The sequence below is a fragment of the Mus musculus genome, chromosome 6 (assembly GCF_000001635.26).
Source record: "Mus musculus strain C57BL/6J chromosome 6, GRCm38.p6 C57BL/6J".
NCBI classification, from domain to species: domain Eukaryota; kingdom Metazoa; phylum Chordata; class Mammalia; order Rodentia; family Muridae; genus Mus; species Mus musculus.
Genome location: NC_000072.6, coordinates 87442954 through 87455937, shown reverse-complemented (window position 1 = coordinate 87455937; position 12984 = coordinate 87442954).

Sequence of the window (12984 nt, the reverse complement as noted above, 5' to 3'; positions counted from 1 at the left end):
GGGGGCCTGGAGAGAGCGAGTTTGGCATTCCCAGTACAGAGCCTGCAACACTGGGATATAAAGAACAAACTCACTTCATTATTTGGTGAACTTCCTTAAGCTCTGCTCAGGGAAACAAGACTCAGGAGACAGCTAGAGATTGATAAGGAAGGAGGACAAAGAGCCTAATGCCTTGGCAACTGCTGGTCGGGCTCCACAGGTTCATGGGAAGTTGCTTGCGTGATCACACTGTGTAAACGTCTGCGTTCCGACACTTCCTGTGCAGATACCAGCAAGGACCAGGCCATGTGCTCACCAGGGAGCCAGGGAAAATTTGGAGGCTGATACTGTGTCTAAAGTGGATGGCTTTTAAACGCATCATTTAAGGTGGAGGGGTTGCCCAAGATGGAACCCCAGTGGTGCCAACCCCAGGCTGGCATCTACCTGCAGCAGAGAAGCAGAGCTGGGAACTATGGCTCATATTTTCAGGGCAATGTCCAAAAAGTAGCACATGGGGAAGACAAAGAGTGTGACTGCAGGTTCTCGAATCCCAGTCAGGAGAACTCAGAAGCACAGATTAACTCCTTAGTGTATCTAACCCAGCCTGTTCATTCAGTAGACAGGGAAACTGAGGACGACATAAACTGACTGACCAGTGTTTCCAAAGGGGAGGTAGGGGACCTACGACCCTCAGTTCAGAGATTCTTAGCGTCTTTCGAGGAGTTCTTTTCCTTCTAAACCTCATGGATTGAAACTCACTGACCGCAGCTGCCGAGTACTTCCAGAATACAAAGCTGGCCTCAGCTCACGGTCACAACTGAGACCCAACAAATATGCAGGCACTTTTCTCCCTGGCTTTGGGACACCAATGCTGTTCTGTGAGAGCAGCTTTCAGTGTCAGCCACACACTACAGTTGCCTATGGTCTTTGACTAACATGTGGATGCCGGGAGCAGTGGGTAATGGCTAGTAACTCCACTGACAGAGTGGAAAGACAAAGGCTGCCAAGACTACAGATGAGCTCAGGCCCAGCGCGGGCCACTTACTCTAAACATGTCTTCAATGGAAAGATATGAAGAGGTTGAAATAGCCTGGGCAGGTAGTACTTTCTATATCAGTCAGGAGTCTCTAGAGTAACAGAACTTATAGACTGAATCTCTATCTATAGAAAGGGGATTTATCAGCATGGCTTACACACTGTGGTCTAGCTAATCCAACAATGGCCGGCTATCAGTGCAAAGTACAAGAATCCTGGAGTTGGTCAATTCAAGTCTCAGCTGGTCTTCAGTATATACTGGAATTCCAAAGAGGTAGGCTCTAATGCCAGTGAAGGAATGGACTTGCTAGCAAGGTAAGAGCAAGCAGAGGAAATGCTTCCTTCTTTCATGTCCTGTTATAGGCTTCCAGCAGAAGGCATGGCCTAAATTAGAGGTGGTCTTCCCACCTCAAAAGGTCTGGATTAAAGGTGTGCCTTTCTGTCTCAAGATTTGGATTAGAGATGTGTCTTCTCATTTCAAGATCTGTATTAAAGGTGTGTCTTCCCACCTCATAGATTAGAAGTAGATCTTCCTACTTCAAATGAAGCAAAGTCCCTTACAGGTGTGCCCTCCATGTTTGGGTTTTAGTTAACTCCAGTTGTAGTCAAGTTGACAACCAAGACTAGCCAGTACATTTTCCTGTCATTCAGGCTGCGAGGTGGGGAGAGCCATCCTAAATGTAGAAGGCACCATTCTGTTGGCTGGGAATCTGGACTAAATAAAAAGGAGAAAGTGAGCTGAGGACCAGGGTTTATCTCTCCGTGCTTCCTGATTGTGACTATCCAGTGTGCAGAGTTCAATCCTGCATATTGCAGAACAAAACAAAACAAATATCTGATTCTCGGCTGTTGCTCCACATCCACTGGGGCGGAATCTTTGCCGAGTAGACCTAAAGAACTGACTATGTTCTACGTTCCCAATTGATTCTAATTTGTACTTATAACCAGGATTGTTACAGTTCTAAACTAAGTGCGGCTTGATTCAGGACTAATGATGATATTAGCTCGGCATTCACCCAACTTCTGTCTCCAGTCCACACAGATCTGGTCTCCGTTCTTTTTTTATGCGCTGGCTTTGTGTGTTCATTTGTAAGGATAAGAGATACCTAAGAGACCAAGTGGGGAATATGTGCATTTCACAGATGCAAAAATAAGACCTCAATGACATTCCAAAAATTTTTTCAGCAGTAATTTAGTCAGGGATACATTTGGGGATTCTGAGATTACCTTGACAAAGGGGTTATTCGATTTGCTTTAAAGTTTGAATCAATGCATTAGCAAAGAAGGTAAGCACTCAAGGCTGGATTTAGAGTCTCAAGGGTAGCTTGATTACAACAATCTCCCCTTAAGAACCATATTAGAGCAAGAATCGCCATGAGTAGCATTGGGATACCCACTATACCGGCAATGTTGCTGCCCCCAGCCTGTCATCATTAACACATGTTTATGTTAGCAGCTCATTCTGAGCACAGACTTGTGCAGTGAAGGATCTGAGCGATCCTGGCTGGATAAGGCAAGAGAGTTGGAGGGACAGATCAAAAATACAGATCTGCAATTGTGTCCCTGACCAATTAAGATGGACCAAAAGAGCAGATAGAGCCTTAAAATGGGAATGAGAGTGTGACAATCAATATTGTGAAATTCAGATCAGTGATCTAACTGTACCTAGGAGACAAACTCCTGAGCATGCCTGGGAAGGATTTTCTAGATTGGGATGAAGTTGGGAGAGCCACCCCAGATGTGGGCAGCACCATTCCACTGGCTGGAGACTGGGCTGAAGACAAAGGAGAAGGTGAACTTAGGGTCAGGGCTCATCACCTGCTGCTTCCTGACCAGAACTGCAATGTGACCGACCAGCTGCCTCACATCCAACACAACTCCTCCATCACAGTGAACGACACCTTCAAACTGTGAGCCAGAATAAGCCTCCCTCTCCTTAGGCTGATCTTGTCAAACAAATGGAAAAACACCCAACACTGAAAGTCAGACTGAAGGGTGGAAGAGCCCGTTTCCCTCAAGCAATGTAGGAATTAGTTGAAGGTGTGACCCTGACTTCCTTTCTGCCCTCTGTTGTGCCATTGTTGATGTCCTCTTTGTCCTGCAGAGGTTCACCATGATAGACTTATCGAGGCTCTTTTAGCAACAACAGTACCAACATCTTAACAATTACCATTAACAAGTGGTAGATATCATGTTCTCCACCAGGCTTGCTGTGGAGCATTTTTTACATTCATTATTTGCTTCTTTCAGCTTTCTGAAATCAAATGTGTGTGTGTGTGTGTGTGTGTGTGTGTGTGTGCTTGAGTGAGCAAGCACATACACGCATTTTATATATATATTTCATTTTGCAGAGGTATCAATACAGTGACCTGGGCACTAAAGAAAGTCTGCCTAATTTGTTCAGAGACATATTGGCCATGCCCTTATACATATATACCCTTATATATATATATACCCTTATACACATATACCCTTATACATAATACACCAAAACCAACTCTTGGAGGTTAGGGCGATGTAAGTAGGTAAAGTGCTTGCTGTGACAACATAAGGACCAAGTGTGACTCCTCCAAATCCGGGTTTATCAAAACTAGGCATGATGGCACATGCTGGGGAGGCAAGACAGGGGGTGGGGCCCCTGGAGCTAAATTGGTGTATTTCAGGTTCAGTAAAAGAGCATCCAGAGATAGGGTGGAGAACAAAGAAGGAAGATGCCTGACATAGTCATGTGATGTCCACACGCAAGTGAAGGACTGCAGAGTGTGGTGGAAGGGAATAGGACTATGCACTCTTCACTTTCTCTTCTCTGTAGATGTCTCTGAGTTAGTTACTGGATCTAGTCAGTGGAAGGTCACAGCCCAGTGGCCCACGCTGACTTGAGCACTCTGGGGCATCCTTGATATTTTCCATGTGGCCTGGCTGTTTGCTAAGACTCCTGCTGGACCAGTGGGCAGAAACAGCAATGCCATGTGACCACACTGAACAAGACCATGATGCACTCAGACATGACCTCTGTTTCTTGTGTTTAATCATTGTCGATTTTCTGGCAAAGCCCATATTTTCCTTAAAAGCTGTTTCTTTTCCAGGCTGTGAAGGGGAGTTGTAGTTAGTCTTCTTACCGGGGAAAAAGCTGGGTGAGCCACTTCTGAAAGACAGACAGAGCTGGGAAGTCAGGCCTCTCTTATTCTGCCTCACAGCAAAAAGGGCTGTGTGGGTTCAGCTATTACCATAACGACCTGATTACTGAAATGAGGAATTTCCCTTAGAGCAGGGTGTAGCCCACTGTCCCTTTTGGCATGGGGCTCTCTTGCTGAGGCCTGTTCTATGGGACTCCTTTGCTTCACACCTCCAGATCCTGCCCCTTTACACCTTCAGATCCCACCGCCTCACACCTCCCAGCCACTCTCATGGATCCCTGCTGGGAGAAGAGTGGGGGAGGGCAAGAAGTGTAGGTAGGTAGGTAGGTAGGTAGGTACACATACATGTGTGTATTGTTGGGGTGGTATAGTAAGAACCAAGTGGCCACATATTTCTGTCCTAGAAACTTTGGAGATCAACAGTGAAGAGATTTTCATAAAGGCCTAAGGGTAGACATTGTTCCACAAAAACTACAGAAATGATCAGTAGTTATGTATTGTTTTATGAGCTATAATCTCCCTATAGTTGATTAAGGTAAGAACTGCCACTGCCACTAGAGGGAACCCTTGGCCCATGCTGCACCCTCGAGCCACAGTCTGGAATCCAGAGCCAGGGTATCCGGTCAGCCTGGAACAGAGGACAAGAGGCCAGGGTGAGCTCTGGGAACCTGACAGCCAGTTTGGCATAAGGCACGCAGAGCCACTGTTCAACATGCCTTCCATACATTCTCAGGTTTGAAGAACAGGGGTGCAGATGTATTTATTAGTAAGACTACCTTATTGATATTGGTCTCATTACCTATTATAGAGTTTAGGTCATCACACAGACATGGGAAGGAGACACTTTTACCCACCGAGCCATCTCACCAGCTCTATATTTTGCACTCCTGAGAAAAACCTCAGTGACCCTTGACAGCCACGGAAGCCGGGGTTGGTCCACCAGCTGTGGGTTCTTGTAGCTTTGGTATTGGGTTGTTGGCCTTCCTTCCAGCACAGCAAGCACGGCACACAAAGCAAGAGGGGCAGAGACAAAGAGTGGCGATGCTTAGCCTAAGCTCTGGGTCTGAGGAATCCCACAGAACGCAACAGGAGCTCCCAGTAATGGTGGTCATTTACAGATGGGATCTTAGAAGCATTGCTTTTCCTGTTTACATGCATCTACACACACAGCTACTAAGTCACTGAGACCTGAGCTATAAACGCATAGATGCTTCCAGTGAGAGATCTGTAGCTGTTCATGCTAGACCTGAAAAGGGTCCCCTGGTGCTGAAGAGGGGGCTGCTGAGAGATGATGAGGGGGCTGGAAAGTTACTACTCTGGGTAAGAAGCGATGTTGAGAAGAGCAGAGTCAGGCCAGGGATTCCAGAGGATAAATGGTTCCTCTGGAAGGGGTGTCTGCCAGACAGAAGTTCCTGGTCTTTATTGCTTAACTTACCTCACCCCGGGCCAGGCTGCTCACCATCGGTAGTGATGAGCCTACCACCTGTGTAGTATTGGAGACACTGTGAAGAAACAGAGCTGTATTTGCAAGGCAGAAATCCCTGTCTTGCCTCCATGTTTCGGGGCATCCCCCAGAAATAACTTTTTTAAAAGACAGCATCTCACACATCCAAGGCTGACTTTGTAGTCACTAGGTAACTGAAGATGACCTTGAACTCCCGATCCTCCTGCCTCCGCTTCCAGAGTGCTGGGATTGCAGGTGTACACCGCCACACCTTGTTTTATGTGGTGCTGGGGACTGGAGTCAGGAACTCCTGTGTGCAGGGTAAGTTCTCTACTAACTCTGCTACAACCCCAGCTTTTAGTACCTTAAGCCTTCTACATTTTCTCATTAATGTTCTCAGTATCCTTCTCGCAATCAGTAGGTTTGTGTGTGTAATCTTGGCTCCTTTGCCTTGCCATGGGGATGAACTAAATTGAGCTCTCTTAACACAGAAGCAGGAATAAACAGGGGATCTGCATTACCCACTTCATAAGGCTGTCATGAGGATTAAGCAAGGTGTCACCCTTGGAACTCTGCCTGGCACTTACTAAGAGCTTTAGTAAGTGTTAGATACTATTTTTTATTTTTATCTTAATCATTTTTATTCTGTCTCATCACCCCTTGCTGTGACTGCTGGCCGTACCGAGTAACCCTTTGTGTTCTCTCTAGGGCAGGCTTGCTATACACTATACAATGCAGAAGAGGGAAACTTATCTTTCCACAGAAACTGCAGGGACAGTTGAGTGCTGCAAATGGGCAAGGGTCTCAGGACCTGAGGACATAAAGGATTTACAATACCCTTTACCAAAGTGGGCCGCTGAATGTGCCTGGGAGGGATTGTGGGGCACAGAGCTTGGGCCACTCAGCTTACTCCACAGTAGCTGGGGAAGAGTAAAAAAGGCAGGAAGCAATGAGAATTCTGCCAAGAGTGCCACAGCTATGGGACAAGCATTTACAACATGAACCCGTGAAGGACAACTCAGGTTCACACCCTGACAGTGTGTTCATCAGTCGCGGCCAATAGAATCACCATTCAGAACCAGCAGGAATCTCCCACACCTTCCTTCCCAGGAGATCAGCTTCTTCATGAAGCCTGTCAGTTTTGTTTCTAGACACATTCCTTGAACTCATTCTTTCCTGACTTCAGGCAGCTGCACTACTTCAGACTAGATCTTTATTTCCCCTGTTACCTCCCTTCTTCCTCCTACCTTCATTCTCTCTTACCAAGGCAATCTGAAAATTCGGGGAAAGAGTTGAACAAAGAACTTGAGCCACGGTAGGCAGCTTGTGGCTCTGAAGTCGCTGACCCACAGCTGTCTGGCTCTGGAAGTCAGGCGGGCAGCAGGAAATGCTACCGAGTGTGTGCTATGAAGAGAGGGGCTGCTTCTCTGATAGGCTGAGTTACTTATCTAACATGACCAGGTATGAGGGGTCTCCAGCCATTCTAACTCAGGGAGCTCAGTCTACTTTAGGCAAACAGTGTTCTTAAGAACTTGGCAAGGCAGTAAGAACATTAAGCAGGGAAAGAAACTCACTGTATTTGGGACGATGCACGTCAATCTAGTGTGTAGCGTGTTACACTGAGCAGGTACAGAGGCATATGCGCCTAAGAAGTGACCTGGTCTCGGGGTTCAGAGACTCTGCATGTGGAAAGATTGTACAGGCATGGAACTCATGCAATAGAGAAGGGAAGGAAAGAATCATGCCTCCGAGAGAGGACCAGGTGAGTCAACTTCCTCACTCGCCAAATTAAAAATACTCTGGACGCTGGAAATAAACAGAAGCGTTGTCTGGTGAGACACCTAAACCTGATACCAACAACTTCTTTGAGGCCGGCTCATTACTTTTCATACCGGATAAGTATTCCATAGACTCTCACTGATGTAGACTTTCTCTGATGTTCATTTATTTATCCATTGAACAAGTAGTTATTGGCTCCTATTCTACCAGGCGCTTTGGTGGGCATTGAGTGGTGTGTGAGAGGTGAAAACTGTTTCAATATCAGCCTTAGGGAAAAACGGAAGCTTTAAGTGAATGCTTCAAGTTGAATCCTGTAACTTGTTTCCCAGAGAATGTGTGGGCTCAGCAGTCAGCCCACGCTTTGGTAGTTCTCAGTTAACCTGCTGTGAAAAGTGTTTCCTGGTCTTGGAGATCCACCCAGCCTGTCCAGGATGAAATTAGATGGGTTTTGAAGCCACATCTAGTACAGACACTTAAATCTGAATACTTAAAGGGTGGTAAAATCTCCTAACCTCACCTGGCCAATAGCCACAACCCACTTACATTGGTCATAGTAGAGCCTAGAGGAAAGAGTGCCAAGTGCCAAGACAACTGGAGAACGGCAATGAGAAACACAGACCAGGGAGCCCACTGAGAATGTGTGTTCAGACACAGACCACTGACGCCTCTCTAGCCATGATGTCACTTCCCCTCATCTGTGCAGTGCTAAAGGAATGGCCACATCCGATCCCATTTTTCTCTCTGAATATATGAGTTAGCTGGAAGTCAAGTCACACAGAGGTCAACAATGGCACTATGCTTATTATAAACCCACCACTCTCTTTCCTTTTATGATTTGAAAGTGAAATGTCTCTGGACACCCAAGGGGGGAATTCAACAAGAAATAGAAAGGAACTGTGAACCAAACTTGATTTCTGGAGGATAAGAAGGAAGCAGCGGCTTGACAGTTGAAATCACTCTTCCAAGAACCATGACCACATTTTTCTACTGCTTACTTGGGAGGTCTAAGACAGCTATTAGCTGCATTTGCGAGGTCTATGAGAACTATTAGCTGCATTTGCATAGCTGAGACCAAGAAAACTGACAACTCAGGGAGGTAAGATCTATTTGACTCATGGTTTTAACAGGACTAGTCTGTGGTTTCTTGGTTCCGTATGTTTGAGTCAAGCATTGTGGCACTAGGACCACATAGCGGATAATAGCTGTTCACATCAAGTGAGAACAGAAAGTAACAAGAAGTGGCTCAATAGTCATTGGAAAATACCAGAGATTTCTCTTGGGTCTCTTTCTATGGGACTTTCACTGCCAGAAGAGAGCCTTTCAGACCGACCCCTTGTCCTTCCAGACTGCCTACTCCATGAAGCTGAAATGTCCTTGCTGTTACTGGGAGTGTCCAAAAGGAGCTTTCCAAGGACTCTGATGAACCCTGCTACACACACACACACACACACACACACACACACACACACACACACAGAGAGAGAGAGAGAGAGAGAGAGAGAGAGAGGAGGGAGGGAATTATAAGAAGAAGCTTATCCCATTAAAACCAACGATCAAGTTGGGGGTGTTGCTAGTTCACTTGGTAGCATGCATGAAGCTCTGGGCTCCATCCTCAACACTGCATGAAACAGGTGTGGTGCCACACACTTGTCGACTGAGCACTTGGGAGGCGGAGCTACAGTTCAGAAGTTTAAAGTCACTTCCAGCTATATGGTGAGTTTGAGGTCAGCCTGGTCTACATGAGACCTTGTCATAAACAAATAAACAAATGCATGATAAAGTCAGCTCCCAGCCAAAACCTTTCTTGTGGGAAAAGAATAAAAACATGCCGCAGAGAAACATGTGCATAAATCCGAGGTAGTCAGAGCCTTCAGAGGAGGGAACAGGCTTCCACTGGCGATGCTGTGGCGTGGCTACTGTGGCCCCTCACTACTGGCACACACTTCCATGGAGGATTATCACCATTAATCCTCACACTTGCCCACGAGGCTGACACTTGTCTTCTCTTGACAAGGTACTGCAGCTGTGGAGAGGCAAGCTAGGGTTTAAGAAGAACGGGCAGGCTCCCTCGCTCAGCCTCTTACCTCAGAACAGGAGATAGGGCAGAACGAGCAGTGGTAGTGTGGCCATCTGTATTTTTCCGAAAGCTCGGGACCAGTGGGGAATCTCACTCTTCCTCTCCACCCACCAGCAAGATGAGCTTCGTAAGGCTTTGCGCAAAATACTGTCAAGTACTAAAAGCTTTGAGACTCCTCGGTTTGGAAAACTGCGGCCAGGAGATTTGAGAATTTTTCTCCTCTCCTTTTCTCTTCTTAATCCCACCTCTAGCTCTTCTGATGTTGCTACTTTCCATGAGGTCACCAACATCTGTCCATGTCACATATATTTAGGAATACCAATAACAACACCTCAACAGATATACCCGCAGGGAGAACAGAAGAAAACTCAACAGAGGAAATGTTTAACAGTGTGAGAAATGATCATTTCCCCACTTTTTAATGGCATCAGCCTCAGACGTATGCAGTAATACAAAATTGGATCTGCCAAGTCACAATGAAAGACAGTATTACCTCCCCGGGTTTCTCTCAAGGGTTCTGGGGTTGTCTGATGTGAGGGTTGTCTGATGTGAGGGTTGTCTGATGTGAGGGTTGTCTGATGTGAGGGTTGTCTGATGTGAGGGTTGTCTGATGTGAGGGTTGTCTGATGTGAGGGTTGTCTGATGTGAGGGTTGTCTGATGTGAAGGTTGGGCGAGTGGTACTTGTTGAAGGAAACTGAAAAATTAAAAACCAGAATAACATGAGGGACAGTTCTTCGTGGCATTTTTTTCTGTCTCAAATGCCAACCCTCTTCCTACAGGTAAACATGGGTTCAAGTGTAATACTTCCACTTTAAGAGTTGGAAACCAAACTACAGGAAAATGAAAACTTTCTGTATGGCCACTCAACTATCAGTGACAGCCTACAGTTGCAGCAGGACCTGTCTTTGAAGAAGGGAAGACTCCATTGTTTTGCGGGAAGGTCGCTTTGAATTTCGTTTCAATGCTAGGTCAGAGTTTGCATTTATCACTTTCGTTCTTTCACAGAATTGGCAGTGGAATGTTCCAGATGTCACATGAAATGTGATGATAACATAAGGAAATGTGACGATAACATAAGGAAATGTGCCAACATTTAGACTGCCCTTAACCAGACGGATTTACAAGTGTCACAGTTGCTAGTTTAGAAATCAGTCTGAGTACAATAGCGCCAGGGACTGAAGGAGATTCATTGTAACTAAATGCTAAGAACTGACTTCTGTATTTGGAGATTCTGCCTGGCAACTGGCATCTGAGAAGCTGTCCTCTAGGTTTCAGTTTATCGTTGAAGAGGATGTGCAATTAACTTAGCAGATCTCCAAAATACTTCCCTTTGTCAATTGCAAATTCATACACAGCCAAATTTTCGTCACATACCATATTCAAAATAACTGCAGCCTGTTGGATGTTGTAGAGCACAGGAAAAGTTTCAATGCCTCCAGCTGGAGTACCAGACTTGTAAAATTGTGAAACATGGCCAATCTTATCTTTCTATCAGCTTTGATTTGCATATTTAATGTTACCAAATGAATTCTTTATATATGCAATGAATTTGTTAATAGATTAATAAGTACATTTTAAAAATTAGTTGTTAGTATACTAAGGGTATATCAAAGGAAATAATCCTCAAAATTTTCAAACTCTTTAAGGTGAGTAGTTGAAAAGGAATCAAAGAACCCTGAGAAGAAAATACTTAAGAATTTCACACCCTATATAAGTATATGACCAAGAGTGATTTTCCTGCATCATCAGGAAACTACTTTGAAAATTCTCCCTCAGAGTAAAGCAAGGGAGGATAAAAAGGTTAGAGGAAGGAGGAATGGAAGAAATAACATAATTATATTTTAATTTTAAAAAAATTTAAAGATTGAAAAAAAAAAGGAAACTTTTCCTCCAATAATTCCAATTCACAAACTAGCTCAAAACAAACACACCTGGTTATGCCAGGTTAAAGGAAGTCCCATGGTGTTAGTGGTAGGGTCAAGGTTCTCAGCAGGCCTATCAGGGGATTTAAGGATGCTGCTGGTAGCGCATCAGTGTGACGCACAGACGGACTTCCTATAATGGGGTGGGGAAGTCAGGAAACACCCATCCAAAGCCTGATTGTCAGCTAAGAATCAAACAGAGGAGTGAATCACAACAGTGGGAGCAGGGTGTGTCTCAAATAATAAGGTTGAAAGCAAGTGAGGAAGGACACTTAACCTCTATCTTTGACCTTCACATGCAAGCAAGCAAGGGAGGAGCGAGTGAGCATGCAAGCATTCTTGTACACTGCAGAATTCTTTCTGGAATCAGATTGAAAAAATCCTCGTTTTTCTACTCTATCTTTAAAATTGGGAGATCTAGTCGTTTACCCGAGTTGTACACCTATGCTCTCCAGTGGCCCACTGCCACAGGCTGCCTCATTTCTTTTATTTGCCTGGCTCCTGAGGTTGTCTATTCTGACAGCTCACGAGAGCCCTGGGATCCTTTGATGGTCTAAGAAGGATGGGAGCTGTAATCAACGGCAGGAAGACAAGTGTGCAGTCTCAGAGCAGCAAAGATGGCGAGTCTGGCACAAGAATGTCAGGTAGGACTGAGTCCTTGGGGAGCTGGGGTTAGCTAGTGGCATCTGGGTCCACCCTCTAAGCAGTCATCTTAACATTCTGTGTCACCAAAGTGACAACTTTAATGCATTTGAGCCAACCGTAAGTAGCTGATTAGCTACAGCTGTAGGTGACAGATTAATTGCATCTAGCTGGTGATATTGGGACTTTGGAGTTACCAGATTTCTAACAATGCCTTATTTTGCTATCACTATGATGGCCATGGGGGTGCTGCTTACAGAGCCCCCTCAATATCTGCCCGGCAGAGATCTGTTATCCGTGGCTGACTTTTCATACCCAGTCGTCGTCCACCAAGCTAGTTGAGTAGAGCCACTTCCTCAAGTGTCAGCTCTGGATCCAGAAACATCTATCAGTGATAAGACGTTGTCATGGCGAAGCACAACAAACCAAAGGTGACAGATCATGGGACTTGTTACTGTACGTCCTGGGGGATACACAGCCTTCAGTCTTTGCTTTCTCCGCACAGAGCTTTTCAACACCATGTCCTGGGCTGTCTCAAAAGCACTTTGCTTTTTGCTTTGCAAGTCCTCAAGCAGACGGCATTTGATCGTACTGTGCGGCTCCTACATAAACCAGGACATTATTTGCCTGGATCTGTTTGTTAATAGCTGCCATTCTCTTCTATCATGTTCATGAAAGTTTGGAAAAATGAGAATTGTAGTCCATAGAATCTAGAGTTCATTGTTTTATGCCTCATCAGAAAGTGAGGTATCAGGATAAAACTTCACTGAAATATCCTCTTTGCATAAGGCTGAGGCCTCATATTAAATGATGAGAAATCTAGTGTTAGGATTGATACTGGAACTGATTTACTGATGATGGTGATGATGATGATGATGGTGGTGACGATTTTGTACTTCCAGAATGTGGCCATACACACACACACACACACACACACACACACACACACACACACACTTGAAAAGGGT